This window comes from Oryctolagus cuniculus, chromosome 4 (assembly GCF_964237555.1).
Source record: "Oryctolagus cuniculus chromosome 4, mOryCun1.1, whole genome shotgun sequence".
NCBI lineage: Eukaryota > Metazoa > Chordata > Mammalia > Lagomorpha > Leporidae > Oryctolagus > Oryctolagus cuniculus.
This window is the reverse complement of record NC_091435.1, coordinates 72,617,385-72,634,956: the sequence shown is the minus strand read 5'-3', so window position 1 is coordinate 72,634,956 and position 17,572 is coordinate 72,617,385. Positions and strand designations below refer to the sequence as shown.

At 37.7% G+C, this 17,572-nt stretch overlaps 1 protein-coding gene across 2 annotated transcripts in view; it reads left to right on the top strand.

Annotated features, from left to right (window-relative positions):
- The window catches only part of LSAMP (limbic system associated membrane protein), a 666,984-nt gene that overhangs the window by 93,487 nt on the left and 555,925 nt on the right, over positions 1–17,572 (top strand). The window lies entirely within an intron of this gene.

Sequence of the window (17,572 nt, the reverse complement as noted above, 5' to 3'; positions counted from 1 at the left end):
GAAAGACCTCTGTCTGTGTCTCTTCCTCTTTCTTGTCTGTAACTTTGTCTCTCAAATAAATAAATATTTTAAAAAATTATTGACGAAGTGATAGGTAGTGTATTTTCCATTTGTCTTTCTTCGTCCCTCATTTGTGTTCTCATTTGGTAGTTTTCTGCACCATCATATTCCTTCAATCCTGAAATATACTCTTTCTACTGTTGGTTTCTAAGATTATAAACAAGAGAAAAAGATGGCCTGCCGTTGTTATGGGTCTCTTGGGTTTTAGTGCCGGCAATTCATGGAACAAAGATCTTGTCCTCTTGTGTTTTTTTGTTTGTTTGTTTGTTTTCCTGTGCTCGTCTTTTTCTTATTTTCTCCTTCACAACAACTTCTGCCTCTTAAAATCCATTTATGGGATATTTCTAAAATATAAACTCTGGGCATCCTTTAAAATAAGTATATCTGAATCCGCAAAAGTGAAGGGGTAGAAAGGGGATGGGGTAGAGGAAGAAGAGGGAGAGACTGAAGTTAATGGTCAAATCCTTCAATCATGGTGTCAGTTTTCTATACACATATTAAGTTACTACCACATAATGTTAAATAAGACCTACGTCAGTTTACTTATAGGTCTAAAAAGGGACAGTATTTGTTTTCTGAAACAATCATATGCCTGACCTACCAACTCTGAAAATTCTGTGTAGGGCAAGAGATTGATCCTGATCATCAGAAATCTTTTCATGAAGAGTGAATCAGAGGAAGGATTGTTAATATTATGAGTTGGTTTTCTTATAAAATACAAAATTATGAGCATTTTAGTGTTCAAAGTACAGTTTCTACTCTTCAGGCAATACTCTGGTTTTCCCTTCCTTTATGGGAAGTTAGTTTTCTATGTTACTGTTCTGCCATACAAGAACTGTATTGCTTGAAATTATTCAAAACCATACATAACCAAATCAAGTTTATTACTTTTTTTTCCATGTCTAGAAACTGATTCTAGGGTGAAGGGATAATTTACATGGTTTAAACAAACTTTGTTGAGTAAATGAATGCATGGATTTAAGGTGTTGAGAGAGAGAAGATAGCACCCAGGGATGTCAGAAGACTACTGGTCTAAGATATGTGTACAACCCAAACTGACACAACACAGAACCTTAGTGGATATTTGTAGAGTGGACCGATTCCTGGGCCTCCTCTAATACCTGTGTGGCACGTGGCAACACACACAGACCTTCCGCTTCTCAGTATTTTCATTTGCAAAATGATGATGTTTGACAATGATCTGTGAAGACTATTTTAACCCCAACAAGCTGTGCTTCTTAGGGATAATTAATGATAAAATAAAAAGAATTTATTCTAAAGTTCCATAGCTGCTCAGTTAAGATATAAGTAGTTAGTAGAACTTTAATAGAATAAAATTGATCCTTGGAAAATAAATCATGTGTTTGGATTATACGGGGATGAAAACCCACAACTTTGGGTATATATACGTACATAAAAATTTAAAATCTCATTAATAGAAGCATCCAAATGCAAAGTAGCCCCCATCTTCTTGAAATTCTTATCTGTGGAGATAGTTATTTGCAGTTAAAAAATAGCTTTCTTTTTTGAAAGTCGTGGTTGAGATTCCAGAGCCTAACTCTTTTAGGATACGTGTTAATTTCAATAATTTATACCAAGAACATTTTGTATTTATATAAAAAGAATAAATTTCCTGTATTTTGTAGATAGAATTATAAGAACATAATGCTAATTCCTTTCTTCCCTCCTCTTTCCTTTCTTTTTTCATTTAATTTTTGCAATAACATATATTCAATTTATTTTATAATCACAGGCTTGCTTCTCCACTAAATAAATAATTCAACAAGTAGAAAATAAAAAGACCACTGTTCCACAGGAGTATAGACAAGGGCTATAAATGATGATCAAGTCCCAAAATGCCAATTTCACGAATATGCATTACATTTTTAATTATTAATATAATGTTACCTGGATTTTGTTTCATCATCTCATCTCAAATTTTATTTTTCCTTTGGATTTAAATTGTGTACTTGGCACATTCTAATTGTTTATTCACTCACTATAGCTTAATAATAAAGGAACACGTTAGTGGGAACTATTTAGCAGCTATTACTATCCCTAATTCTCTTTCCCACTTCTTTAGATTTTTGTTTGTGTTTTTTCTCTCACGTATATGCCTAAGCTTCTCTAGGTTGAACCTGCAGCTGACATCCATGCCTACTTTTAGGGAATACTTGCTAGAATTTCTGGGATAGATATTGACAAAACATTTTTTTCTTGTTTAGATCAGTAAAATACAAACAAACCAAAAGAAGCAAAACAAAACATACCATGAAATTTTAACAAATATCATTACAGTATTTGGAAACAGAGGAAAAAGTCTAAAAAGTAAAAATATGGAAATTAGTGACATTGTGAGCCTTTTTATTATTGAAAGTAACAAACTATTAATCCAGTTTTCAGTTCTAGAATTCTCTGGAGACGTCCAATTTCAAAGATTATCATGCATGCAAAGTGGTTATTTCTGTGTTCATTTATAGAAGAGAATTCACCCTGGTGACCCCTGCTCATGTGGGGGTGATAGTCCTAGAGAATTCTAATTTCTCTATTTTTAGGACGTTGAAATTGTTTTATATCTGCAGTAGTAATGATAATGACAATAGAATGAACAGGTTCATAACTCACGAAAATTTGATTCCTTACATAGCCACACACTTCCCTTTATAAATAACTAAGAATAAAACCTCTTCCATTTTTAATACATTGGCTGCTATGTGGTTTACAGGGAACTTGCCTCATGGACTAGAGCAGGCAGATAGACAGTAATTCCCATGAGAGCAGATGCTTATTGCTTTATACAGAGGAGTTAGTGCAGAATTTTATGTTCAATACATATTTGTTAAACAAAATTTGTAGTAGATACACCCATATATATACATATATATACATACATATACACGCATACACATGGACATACATAGATATACATACACAGGCATCACAGTCTTTGCTCATAGTCTGCCAGAAATAAATGCATGGCTGCTGTAGAGGATATAAAAATCAAAGAGTGGAGTCCAAATGAATTCAAGGAAACAGGGTTATTGCTTTTTCATAGCTTTTTTTTTTTTTTTTTGGAGTTAGCCAGACATTTGAGTGCTGCTAGACTGACAGTGTAAGTATTTATCCATCCAGTGTCCTCTTCTTCAGCACAAAGGTACTGACACTTAACCTCTTAGGACAGTGTATTGATTAAATATGCATAGGAAGCCCCTACCACATTTTGTGGCCAGATAAATGGTTGTTGTACAGCTTGCGTGAGAATCAGGATTGGGGTCATTTGAAGTAGGTTCTTCATGGGCTGGCATCAGGTGCTTTTCAGATGTGACAGAAGAGGTGGAGTAGAAGAGGCTGGAGGCAGGGGATTTCTCTAGTAAATATGCTTTGGTTAAAGTAGGATTATGTGTACAACAAAATCTTCCTTGTTAAACAATCTCTGAAATCTCTTTGCAAGTCTGCTTAAGTTAATTGTAATAACAATGCTCTATTCTGTTATCAATCAGTTATTCCACATTGCATTTGGACCTATATGAAGCAAAAATGATGGGGGCGATTCTGGATTATTTGCTTTACCCTTTATTGTTTCTGCCTTTCAATCAGATCTTTATACATGTTTTGTCTGGATCTGTGTAATCACAGTTGAAGTGGGATTTTTAAAGCAGGAGTTGAGGGCACTTGTGACTTAAAGCTTTAACCCATCCTTATTGCAGACCTAATAGGCATTGAGTGAGGAACAGGTTTGTCATTACTCACATGCAAGCAGAGCAGCCAGTTCTTCTGTTTGCTTGCTTCTGGTACCTACCTGATGAACCTATATAGTTCAAATCATTGTGTTTCTTGAAAAGTGCATTTTCTATGACTATAACCTTAAACTTGTGGAAGGAGATTTTTCACCTATCATCTAGCTTCCTTCTCACTCGTGAAGAATAACCTTATACTCTCATTGTGTCTACCGAGTGACAATATAATTTGAAGGCTACAAACTCCGAGGGTCATTTGAAGAAATACAGGTGACTGAAGAATCCTTACTTGTATGTGGTTGAAATGAATCCAGAGTGTGCAGGTTGGATCATTCTGTGTATCTGCACAGTTCAGAGTGACCTGCATTCTGTTAGCTTATGTTGGGTTGACCCACACCAGGCTTCTTTGAAGCTGAAGAAATTTATGAGACATGGCTAGAATAGTTCTTATGCCTGGCCACTAATAACCAACACAGAGAGCCATGCTATCAGGAAACCCCAAGTGACCTGAATCTATCAGAAAGACTGCCTGTGACCAGCAGTGCAGGCTTTTTTATGCACAGTGTGATACATTTTACTGACCACGTTTGGCTCAAACTGGCTGCCCCAGGTGACTATCTTGTTTCCATTAAAGCACTTGTATTAGGAAATTACCTGAAATCTAAGCAGTTATTTTCTTTACTTTTAGAATATAGATAACAAGTGGAACTGGGTGGTTATTATCTTGCTTTCACAGTGCCCATCAATCCCTTCAGGCCAGTCAGTGACAGATCCAGGATGGATTTTTGCTCCATTTGCATTGCTACTTTCAGGGTCACAAACCTGTCCTTTCTGTAACTTAGGAGCTCTTTCGTGACCCATGTTTCACTGTGTTTGCTCTGCAGCAGATGTCTGGCTCTTTTAAGTTTCCCCTAAGCAAGATATCCTGTCTTCTCCAATACATCACAAGGAAGTGCAGGAATCTCACATTGTCTTCCCTTTCACTCCAGGGATCAGTGATAGATGGCCAATGCATTGTTTCTCTCAGATTTCTCTACTTTTGTTGGCTAACCCTTCATACTTCATCATTTGCTTTGTTCCCAAATTTTCTCTCTCTGGTATTGTCAATACTTAACACATAATTGGGCAACTTTTCAGCTTTCTTTCACTTTCTTTCTCACATTTTCACTTTGGAAAGAATCCATCAGTATTGAGTCTTGAATCATGAAAATGATCCTGTGGTCACTGAAGTATAGAGCTGTAGAATGTTATGGCTGTAAAGGAGCTAGGTTATATTTCTCTTGCATCCATGATTTCAATAGAGCATATCCTAGTTCATTGTAGCTGCATGAACATCATACCTGTACTGCTTCCTATGTCATAAAACATGTCACATAATCTTGATGTTTGAGGTTTTTATGCAAAACCCAACACATCTATTACATTGAGCCCATTCAGTCTATAAGACTGTGCTGCAGCCATTGTGGCAGCTCTAAATGGTGCAGGGGGACTCCCAGATATGGCATTTTCTACCTAAAAGCTCAGGGAATGTGACTTGAAGGACACAGCAACGATCTATATCGAAACATATTTCTCATCTGCTGATCAGAGACCTCTTTGAGGAGAAAAAGATGTCATTCCTTATGTATGCATCTGAGAAACATATTGAAGTGTTATCCCATATATTAGCACCATAAGTTAAATTGTTCTAAATCCTCCATTTTCTTTTCTCTATGGACTTACAGAGAAGGAGAAAATTACTAGATAGATAGTCAAAGGGCATATTTAATACATAGTCTGGAAGCAGGGAAGGGGAAGTAAATTCTGACTGAAGAGTGGGTGACAGAGACCAGTGTTAAGAAGGGCAATGAAACCTCAGTATGCAAAATTTAATTGTTCCTGGTAGCAACTCCTAAGTGCTCAAATTCCTCTGTCCTGAGATTGGGAAGAGGATCTTTCCACTGCTCTCCAATGACAATATGACCGATAAAGAACTCTCGTTAGTATGGCTAACGTCAGGAAGTTCTCTAGAGCCCTAACCACATATTAAATCCACCCTATCCCTGCTTTAAGTTTTAATATTGTTGCTAGTGTTATACATTTATAAAACCTTTCCCTCTGAGGAAGATTACACCTTTCAAATGTTGACTTAGTACTACCCTAGCCCTCTTTATTATTACTTATCCAGCCAATGCATATTTAACTCCTCTAATCTTTCCCAATAAATGCATTGTTTCATCTCCTACGTCTTCTCGGGGCTATCCTCTGGACTCAGACCAATTTCTCAACACATTTTGAGTGCCGAGGGGGCTCCTGCTGTTCTTCAGCCTGAGCAGATTTAAGGAAGGTGGGAGTCATTCCTCTGTATTTCTGCCCTGTCCCGGTAGAATAGATGACTGTACTGCCTTCAAAATAGCATTTGCTCCTCTAGCAGCCATATTACATTGTGAACTGAGATCTAATTTGCCTTCCATTATTAGCCTCAGGTATCCTTTCAGCGTTACCACTCTCCAAGTCTCTCCTGTCCACTGAATTATTTTGCCCAAGATGTATTGGTTTTCATTTTTCTAACTTGAATCTCATTTTGTTATTTTCATCTTATCTAACCGCCCTCTTTGGGACCATTTATGTGACATCTAAAGAGCCTAAGTGTTGCCTGCCATGCATGTTTACTTATCACTTGCAAGGTCCATTAATGACCTATTTCCATGGTTTCTTATCCTGGAAAGCATTAAAATAATGAAAATAACCCTTCATCCAGGTCATTTGTGAAAAGATTTAATAGGATCTGAACTGAAACTACTCCAACAAGCAAAAGCAATTTTTAAAAATATTTTCTTTTTCATTAACCAGACTGTTCTATTTCTTTCCACTTTGCATATCAGAGTTAATTTGAATCAGTTTCTTAATGAAGCTATTGAGAGTTTGTTAATGGCTACATAATTTTAAATTAATATTTTATTATTTTTGAGATAACTTTTTAAAGATTTATTTATTTATTTAGAAAGAGTTACAGGGAGAGGTGGGGAGAGAAAGAGATCTTCCATCTGCTCGTTCACTTCCCAGATGTCCACAACAGCTGAAGCCAGGAGCCAGGAGCTTCATCCGGGTCTCTCACAAGGGAGGCGAAGACACAAACAGTTGGACCATCTTCTGCTACATTTCCCAGGTCTTTATCTGGGAAATGCATTGGAAGTGAAGTGGCTGGGGGACAAACCTGTGTGATGCTGGCATTGCAGATGGCTGCTTTACCAGCTACATCACAACGCCAGCCCCAAGATAACATATTTTTAATTTATATTATAATCGAAGGCTTTGTCCTTCACTAAATAAAGAATTCAACAAGTAAAAAGTAAAAGGACCATAGTTCAGTAGGAAAGACTTACATAATACATTTTTCACCTACCCATGCCTTAGAGCTTTTAAAACAAAAATCAGTGTTGAAAGTGTTTACATGTTATTATTTTAGTTACTTGGAGGCCATCTGGATCCCTAAAAGGATCATTTAGCTTCTCTCTCTTTCATATGCCACACGAGTAATCACATCAACTCCTACAAGAGGACTGATCATGATGCACATAGAGCTTATCAAAAATATTTTCTTTCTGCTAAGTTGAAAATTATAAAGAATGTGCCTGATTGGGTATAGTTGCGTGGTATCACTTTTAGAGAATATAGACACGGGAAGTAGGAAGGGGACACTGACTTCTAGTAAGAGTTTCTCTGTGCTGATCGTTACTGAGCAGTTTAAATACTTATTCTAATAAAGCTTTTGATCTTTGTTTGCACAGGGTATGGGCTGTGAGACAGATATATACTGCTATGTTTTATGTGTATATAAAGTTGGAAGCATTAGTCCATTTTTGAATGCTAAAGCAAAATGCCTGAGGTGGTTACTTTATAAACAGCAGAGGCTTGTTAAGTTCACTGTTTTGGAAATCCAAGAGCATGGTGTTAGCATACAGTCGGCTCTGTTGAGGGCTTTCTGATTATACCATACCATGACAGATGGCAACATGGTGGGAGCTCATGTGAGGGGAAGAATCACATGGTAAGGTAAAAAGCCCAAGAGATTCAGGAGCCAATCCTACTGCTTTTTTTTAAATATTTATTTATTTACTTAAAAGTCAGAGTTACACAGAGAGAGGAGAGGCAGAGAGAGAGAGAGATTGAGAGAGAGATCTTCCATCCTTTGGTTTACTCCCCAATTGGCCGCAATGGCCAGAACTGGGCCAATCTGAAGGCAGGAGCCAGAAGCTTCCTCCGGGTCTCCCATGTGGGTGCAGGGGCCCAAGGACTTGAGCCATCTTCCACTGCTTTCCCAGGCCAAAGCAGAGAGCTGGATGGGAAGTGGAGCAGCCGGGATTCAGACACATCCCATATGGGATGCCAGCACTGCAGACGGCGGCTTTATCTGCTACACCACAGTGCTGGCCTCAATCCTACTGCTTTGTAATAACAATCTATGCTCGTGGGAACCAGCCAGGATCCCATAAAACTATGTATTCCTTTCAAAACTCTGTATTCATTTCCCTCCAAGACCTAAATATTTTCCATTAGATCTTAAAGGTTCTACCATTTCAGCCTTACCATTGAAAACTCAGCTTCCATCCCATGAATCTTTGGGAAGCACATTCAAATCATATCTAAGCAATAAGATTCCATGCTTTGCCTACAAGACTTGTGTCTTACTGACAATGTAAAAATGAATCATTCTATCTCTAGAAGTCCCAAAGTCTTAATTTGCTCCAAAATCATTCAAAACTCCTCATCCAAAGTCTCATCTGAGTCTCAAAGCAAACGTCTTCCAGCTATAAACCTGTGAAATAAAGCATCAACAAGCTATCTTCATCCAAGATATGGTGATGGCTAGATAAAGAATAAATATTCCTATTTTAAAACAGAGAAATAGGGATGAGTAAGGAGTAATTGGCCCACAGCAAGGCTGAAATCCAGCAGGGAGCATATTAAATCTCCATGCTGTAAATCCAGCATCCTGTGTACAGTGTTGGTTGCAAGGAACACCTAAGCCCTCAGGCGATCCCAACCCCCTGGCTTTGCTGGTCACAGCGCAGGTAGCTATTTTCACAAACTGGCATTGCATGCTTGTGGCTGCTGCTTTCCCAATAAAGAGTTCCATGCTGCTTGTGGGTTTACCTTCTTGTGGTTCTCAGAGTGGTGGTCCCACTTCCATGGCTCCACTTGTCATTCTAGTGAAGAATTTCTATGGTAGTTCTAACCTTTAATAGACCTCTATCTAGTCTCCTAGGCATTCCTTTGGAATTTCTTTTTTTTTTTTTTTTGATTTATTTATTTATTTGAAAGGTAAAGTTACAGAGGGAGAAATGGAGAGACAGAGAGAGAACTTCCATCTGCTGGTTCATTTCCCAAATGGCTCGATGGCTAGAGCTGCCCCATTCTGAAGCCAGGAGCCAAGAACTTCCTCCATGTCTTCCATGTGGGTACAGGCATCCTTTGGAGGGGCAGCATGAGTCCCATCCAGGGCTGCTGAACAATGGCTGGAGGAGCCGCAGAATGTTTTCCTGGAAAGCACAGAGTAGAATCCTGAGGGTGGCCTTTGGCAACGAGCCTATGGAGAATGCCCCAGAGTCCCCTGAAACAAGTCTGACCTTCTGGGATTTCTGAGATTGCCTAGGGGTCTTTTCCTAATGCTTTGATAGTTAGCTCTCCCACTTATCCTGGCTGATCTATTTAGGAAGTAGTTGTTGGTATATTCTTTTTCTCCACACACTTTCTCTTCACTCATTCCCTGACCAGGCTGCAAATTTTCCAAATCTTTCTGCTCTGCTTCCCTTTTAATTATACATTCTGCATTTATGTCATGCCATTGCTCCCAAATCCTACTATATGCAGTTAAATGTAACCAAGCAGCAGCCTGAATGCTTTGCTATTTAGGAACTTCTTTTGCCAGATTTACATCATTCATAAATTCAGCCTACCAATAAAGCTATAGGACATGAACACAGTTCAGCTGAGTTCTTTGCAATGGTATCTGAGACCAGCTCCTATTCCCCTTGTAGTCTAAGCCTTCATCAATACCACCAAAGTCTCCAGTTTCCGCATTCTAGGCTTGGTCTAGCCTGTCCCTCCAAGCTCTTCCAACCTCTGCCTGTTTGCCATTTTCCAAGCTTCTTCCACATTTTTAGTATTGCTATCGCAGCTACTCAGTCCTTTTTATTAATTTCCTGTCTTATTCTGTTTTCTGTTCCTGTAACAAAGTACCTGAGGCTAGGAACTTTATAAACAAGAGAGGCTTTTTTTTGCTCACAGGTTTGGAGGCTCAAATTCCAATATCAGGCTACCTTTGCTGTTCAGCCTTTGCTGGGGGCCTCTTGGTGGATGACAGGAGGGCAAGCAAAAGGAATCACATAACCAGAGAGGAAGCCAGAGGGATTCAGGGGCCAGACTTGCTCTTTCTGTAGCACCTGGCTCTCTTGAGAATTAATTCACCCTCAGGAAACTAGTGTTAATCCCTTCTGACCTAATTAATAGACACTGCCCTCCCCCCACTTTAAAGGTTCCACTACCTGTTAACATTGTCATGCCATGAATCAAACTTCCAACACATGAACCTTTAGAGAATAACCAATATCCAAATGAGAACACTGTTGTTAGAAATAAAATGTGTTGTTTCTAAAATGACTGCTACTATCAAATGAGCATGCAGAGATTATTTTTAATATTTCAAAATGAGTACAGCAGCAAATGTTGGGCACACTGATCTGAAATGAGCATTTCAATCAAATGTGTCACCCGTGTAAAGAATATGTTGGGAAGAGCAGATTCTGGAGTCCTCTTTTCTATCATGAGATTTGTTTAACACAATTTTGATTCTATTGATTTTCTTCCATCACAAGTTGTAATAACTTTGATCTCTACTGAGGTATCTAGAGATCTTTGATATTTAGTTAGAACAGTGGTAATGACAACATCAGAGAAAATAGCAATAATTATTAAATTCTCACTGTCAGTGGCATAGTGCCTGGCACATCCTTACATATTATCTCTTTTAATCTTTTCCACAACCCTGAGATACACTTTATTCTCCTTTGTACATATGAGACAGCTGGTCTTCAGAGAGCATGACGGCCAGATTTCTCACATATAATGGCAGGGACAACTGAGTGACAATGACAATGGCAGGACTATCAGAGTCTATAATCTTTGCCTTGTCCCAGTGTCTTGCAGCTTTCTAGCTATGCTACATGTATTGTGCAAACTGGAGCCATGAGTAACCATATTATTATGCTGTCTATTGAGTGGATCAGGAGTTTGGACAGCGTCCTGTGAGAACAGCTCGTTTCTGTTCCACAGTATCTGGGAATTCAACTAGGAAGACTTATGGCTGGGGATGAATAACTTGAGTGACTTGGTGGTTAGGAACTAGTGATATTTGGAAAGAATTTTGACTTTTTACATGTGGCGTTTATTGCTGGCTGTTGGATGGGATCTTGCTGGGGTCATAAGCCATAGCACTTAGAGTGATCTTTTCATATGAAGCATGACAATTTCAGACTTTTCACTTGGAGGCTCAAAGCCCTGAAGGCAGGTGTTGTAAGGAAATCAGACCGAAGCTCTATTGTCTTGTGTTAACTAGCCTTGGAAATCATACAATGTCACTTCATCTGTGGCTATTAATCATCCATTTCCTAAGTTTGGTCAGTTCAAGAGGAAGGGATGTAGACCCCACTTCTTCATTAGTGTCAAGCAATTTTCAAACATGTTTAAAATCTTTATGATTCCTGATCTTTCACAACTTATTAGTGGCTGTGATGGTCATTGAATGCTGCTAGTCATTTTCAGATTTTGATGTGTGTCCTTGATGAACACTGTCCCTTAAGGCTTTGGGTGTTACCGTGGTCCTCAAACAGGGGTACAGGTTGTCATCACTGGAGAACATGCTGCACCTAATAGACTTGGACTTGACTCCAGATTTACTGAAACAAAATCTGCAGTTGGAGATCACGTGAATGTGTAGTTCTACCAAGTTCCTTGTGGTCTTTAGGCAGACAGCAGAATCTAAGCTCGAGTTTTACTTCAGCTGCTCTCCACAGATGAAGAAGTTCTCAAAAGTCTACCAGTAAAACTATTTCTAAAGTTTCTTGTCTGCCGTTCTCACCTTTCCTCTCCACCTAGGAGAGGCACCCCAGACTACAAAATATCAACTCTGGATCTGCAAGAGGAACCCTAAGAGCATCCTTCTCTCATCTAGTCAGAAATGGATGACAGGACTTTAAGCAAAGGCTCTGCTGAAGTTATCACAGCAGGAGGTGTACCAGCTTGATAATCTCTACTGTAAATGGTTGGGCTAGTTACACCCAGTGATTCAATTTGCATATTTATAACTTGTGTTGGCAGAACTACCAATTTAGGATTTCACTGCAGAAGCTTCACCCCAATGAAATCTTCAAAAGAGCCTTGTCAGCTTCCCTCAGCATTGTTCTGAGGTTTAGAACCAGAGGAGAGTGACAGTTCACACCGCAGGAGGAACCCAGATGAAATCTATTAACTCTCCCCTTAGACCCATCTCTCAGCTGCAGCCGCAAACAGACCCTTCAGTACAAATATGAGCTACTTGAGTTGGAATAAAAGGGAAGCATGCCTCTAGTTTTCCTGTTTGCTTTCTATTCTTCATATTATCATGAATTTTGCACACTGTCAAGATTATATATGGAGACATGTAGTATCTATACTTAGAGTGGGGGGAACCAACTGGGAAGGATGAAGAGACTTGAGGATTGATTACTTATAGGAAGCACTTTCTGTGGCTTTGAGGCCATAGGGATACTTGGTAGCTATCTTGAGCAAGGAAAAGGTTATTTATGGGACTGTTCTGCAGTTCCATGGAGACCTTGTGATGTGAACCCTTCTGCAATTCATCCATGAAACAGGAACGTCAAACTCAGCTTCTCAGTTTCCTGACCCACAGTCATCCTGTTATGGGTAGAACAGCAGCAAAGAAAGGGACCGCAGTTCTTTGCCTGATGTGAAAGAAAAACTAACACATGCACAAAGCAGTGAGCAAAGCAAGATTTATCTAAATCAGAAATCTCTTGCTGTAGCAGCCAGGAGGGCAGCTCCAAGAGAGGCAGACCCAAGAAACTGTGTAGGTAAAATCTTTTAAGCATGATTTTGGGGGAAAAAAATATAGAAAAGCAACTAATAATCAATCAGAGAGTGGAGACAAAAGGCTGGATTGGTAATGCCATTTGTCCTGTGGAGCTAGCTGGTGATCAAGCAAACAGAAAGCCATCAGAAGGGTGGGATTGATGACTTCTTTCTGTTTTCAAGGTAAACTAAAATCTCAGAAGGGTAGACTCACTACTTCTTGGCTATTCTCAAGATAAAGTGGGAAGCTCCTAAAGAGTGGGGTGGGCACTTTTGTCTTGCTAAAGGCAGCTTTTGGGGAGAAGCATGAAGTGGGATTTGGCACTTTCATCTTGCTAAAGATAGCTTTTAAGGGGAAATGTTTTGCAGTCTTAAAGAGATTTCCCCTTTGCTCATTAAGACCTAACTGCCTATTAGTCTTGCACAGTCTTCAACCTTCGCCACTTCCTGTTGACTATATCTGAAGGAGAATAAAAAGTGACTATCAATAAGAACTGTTTTCCACAAAATCCCTCAGCAAGTTGAGAATCTTCATCAAAATGTTGATGAAGCAAGCAAAAACCAGCAAAACCAAAGTCATTTCTTTGTAGGACTAACCTAAATTTGTGTAGGGCCGGAAGCAAATAGGTAATATTCTGTCTTTCCTTTTGGATGAGTTCAGACTGGAATCAGTTTTTTCTTTAAAAGTGTAATTTTCTTAGACATTCTGTGTCAGCATACTTCAAGAATTTTATGAAAAATGAGCTTATCTAGAACACACCTCACATCTGTTGCATCAGCAACTCTGGGGGATGGGATCCTGGAATCAGAATTTGTTCCAAAGTTGCTCAGTGACTCTGATGCATTAACCTGGTTCCTGACATCGCAGGTGTTGGAGAAGCTGGAGAAGGTGCTGGTAAGGATTTCTATTAACTGTCCGCCCCTTTTCTCTGTCCTGGGCCATCAAGGGGACCCAGGAGAGTCTTTTGATGTTAAGTAGTTGACCTTTATGAGGTAGTTAGAGTCGTTTGATATTAATTAATCATTAGGTCAGCAAACACTCTAAAGGACAGAGCTACTTACAGTGCAAGATATAAAAAAATACTTTTTTGGTACTTGAATAAAAGTTAGAGACCATGTACTATATTTGAACCCAGTAAAATTGCTGCATTATATGCCTGTTACATGCTCCTAGTATTATCAGAATGAAGGGTACATAACATTCTAATCAACATAGAACCCTAACAGCTACTAACTATGCAATGTGTTTTACAACGTTCTATTGTGTGAAAATACAAAAAACATAAAATTTAATTTCCTTTGAAGATTGTTCATTGTACATAGAAACACAAATTATTTTTGTGTGTTGAGTTGATATCCAGCTAGTGTGCTTAATGTGTTTATTCTAAGGATTGTTTGTAGAATCTTTAGGGTTTTCTTCATATAAAATTATATCATGTGCGAATAGAGATAATTTCAGTTCTTACATTCCAGCTTGGGTGAGTTTAATTTCTTTCTCTTCCTATTTGTTCTGACTAGAACCTACAGCATTACACTGAATGACAGTGATGAAAATAGGTATCTGTGCCATATTCCTTATCTTAAAGGAAAAATTTTCAGTCTCTCACACTGATTATGATGCCTCCTATGTATTTTTCACAGGTGACTTTTAATGTTGATGTAGTTTACTTCTTTACCTATTTTCAATGTTGTATCATGAAAAAGTTTTGAATTTTGTCAAATGTCATTTTTTTTTATCAATTCATGCATTTGTTTATTAAAAAGGCAGAGTGAAAGAGAATGAGAGACAGAGAGAGGACACGCTTCCATGTGGTTTACTGGTTTACTCCTCAAATGCCTGCAATAGCCAGTGCTGGGCAAGGCTGCAGCCAGGAGCCAGGAACTCCATTTGAGTCTCCCACATGAGTGGCAGGAACCCAAGTACTTGGGCCATTCTCATCTGCCTTCCCAAGTGAATTAGCAGGAAGCTGGATGGATACTGGAGCCACTGACATTCAAATATGGAATGCTGTCATCACAATTGGAACCTTAACTTACTATGCCTGGTCCTGTCTTGTATCATTTGTGCATCAACTGAGATAATCAATTCTTTTCTCCCCACCCCCTTCAATCTGTAACTATTTTCGGTTACATAGATTTTCATGTGAAAACCCATTCATGCATTCCATGAATAAATTTCAGTTGCTCATGGTGTGCAGTCCTTTAATTATTTTGTTAAATTCTGCTTTTCTTTATTTACTGAGGACTTTTTACAAATGTTCATAAGGGAGATTATCTGTGGTTTTCTTTATTTGTAGTGTCTTCGTCAGGTTTTGGTGTCTAAGTAATGCTGGTCTCAAAGAAAGAGTCAGGCTTCTCAAGTTTTGTTTCATGCAGTTTGATAAGGGTTGGTGTAAGTTTTTCATTAAATGTTTGGTAGAGTTCATCAGGGTCAAGGATTCTGTTTTTCAGGTTTTTTGATGACTGCTGGAACTTCCTTACTAGTTATACATTTGTTAAGATTTTTCTGCTTGTTCATGGTTTAATGTTGCTAAGTTCTGTGTTTCATGGAATTTCATCATTTTATTTATACTGTCCGATTTGTGGCCATGCCATTATTCACAATACTGTACTGTAGTGTAATAATTCTTTTTATTTCACTAAAATCAGAGAAATGTCCTCACTTTCATTTCTGATTTTAGTAAGCTCAGTTTTCTTTCTTCCTTTCTTAGTCTTCATTGCTAAGGGTTTGTCAATTTTGTATATCTTTTCCTAGAACCAAATTTGGTTTTCTATGATTTTTATTGTCTTATACTCTTTATTTTGTTTAATTTTGAACTAATCATCATTATTTTCTTCTTTCTGGTCTCATGCATAGGGTTTTCCAAAAGTTTGTGGAAAATGCATATCACAAAAAAGCATGAATTTCAGAGTATTTTTTCACCCATACATATACACTTATCTTTTAAATCAATTTTTCAAAAGACTTTTAGAAACATTTCACATTTCCATCTGTAGCACTCATTTCATCATCTCTCTTATGTCTTGATATGTTTATTTTCATTCAACTGAAACTATAATTTCTGTTGTGTAATTTCTTTTTCAATTTTTGAAGTGTGTTGCTTAATTTTCATACATTTGTGAATTTTCCAGTTTCAATTCTTTTGATGTTTAATTTCATTTTGTTGTGGTCAGTAAGATACTTTGCATCATCTTAAATTTTTTGAGTCTTAATTTGTGGACTGACATGGATTGATGCTGGAAAATATTCCAGTGCTCCTGAGAAAAATGTTTATAGAGTTTTCTGAATATATTTGATAAATTGGTTTTTCAAATAGTTTATTTCTAATTTATTTTTTTAACTTAAATTCAATCTGGTTGTTTTGTCCTTTATTGAGACTAGGATAGTAAATGTAAAGTCACCACAAAACACACCAAACACCTGAGTAAGGGAAAGGGTTAATTGGGGGAAACCTGACAAACTGGAGGGAAGGGGCGGAGAAAGAAAAGAGGGAGGAGAGCATGAGAGAGACATCCAGAGACAGAGAGAGGGAGAGAGATCAGAGAAAGAGAGCCATGTGTTCAGGAACAGGTGTTTTTAAAACTTTGCCAGGGGGCGGGCAGGGAAGTAGGAGCAGCGAATCCCATTAGGATGGGGGTGAGGCTGACACCAGTGGTTGGGCCATGTGACCACCTGGCTTCCAGCAATGGTGGTGGGAGCTAAAGCCTAGGATGGTGTCAGGGTGTAGATCCTGCCATAGATAAGATTGCACCATTTTACTAATAGTAAAGTCTCTAATTATTATTATTGAATTTATTTCTTGTATTGTGTCAATTTTGCTGACATATTTGGAAAGCTATTAGAAATATTTATAATTGATATATGTTCCTGCTGTATTGAACTTTTTATTAATATGTAATGTTTTTATTGTCCCTTGCAAACTGAAAAATTTAATTTTTATTTTTATCTTTGTTGTGACTACGCTTTTCATATAGTATCTTTTTTTCATCCTTTCACTTAGAACCTATTTTTGTCCTTTGATCTAAAATGAGTTTCTTTGGACAGCATACAGTTGTATTATGTATTTTTTATCCATTCTGCTAACCTTTGTCTTTTGACTGCATAATTTAATTGATTTACATTTAAAGTAATTACAGGTAGGGATGGACTTACTGCTATCATTTTGCCATTTGTTTTCTATGTACCTTATGATTTTTTTACCCTCTTTTCCTGTGTCATTCATTTCAACTGTGATTAATGTCCTGTAGTGAAATATTTGCATTCCTATAGAATATCCTTTTGTTTATATCTTACAGCTATTTTATTTGTGGTTATCATGGAATTACATTTAAAATACTAAATTTGTAGTACTTTAATTTGAATTTATACTGGATTCAGTTCAAAAACATACTAAAACTTTGTTCCTTAGAGCTTCTCTATCACCATACTCTTATATATTGTATGTTCCGAGCATAAAGTAATAATTCTTTCAAATGCATTAGTGTCTTAAATAATGTATAAAACAAAATGTGGAACTATAGACCAAAGTTACAGTAATACTAGTGATTACACTAATACTTTTTTTAAAAAAATATATGAAGCTTAAATCTTGTATAAAATAAAAAAATGGAGTTACATTCCGTTGTCCAGTAGTGTTAGTTTTTATTGTTCCTATACATTTGCCATT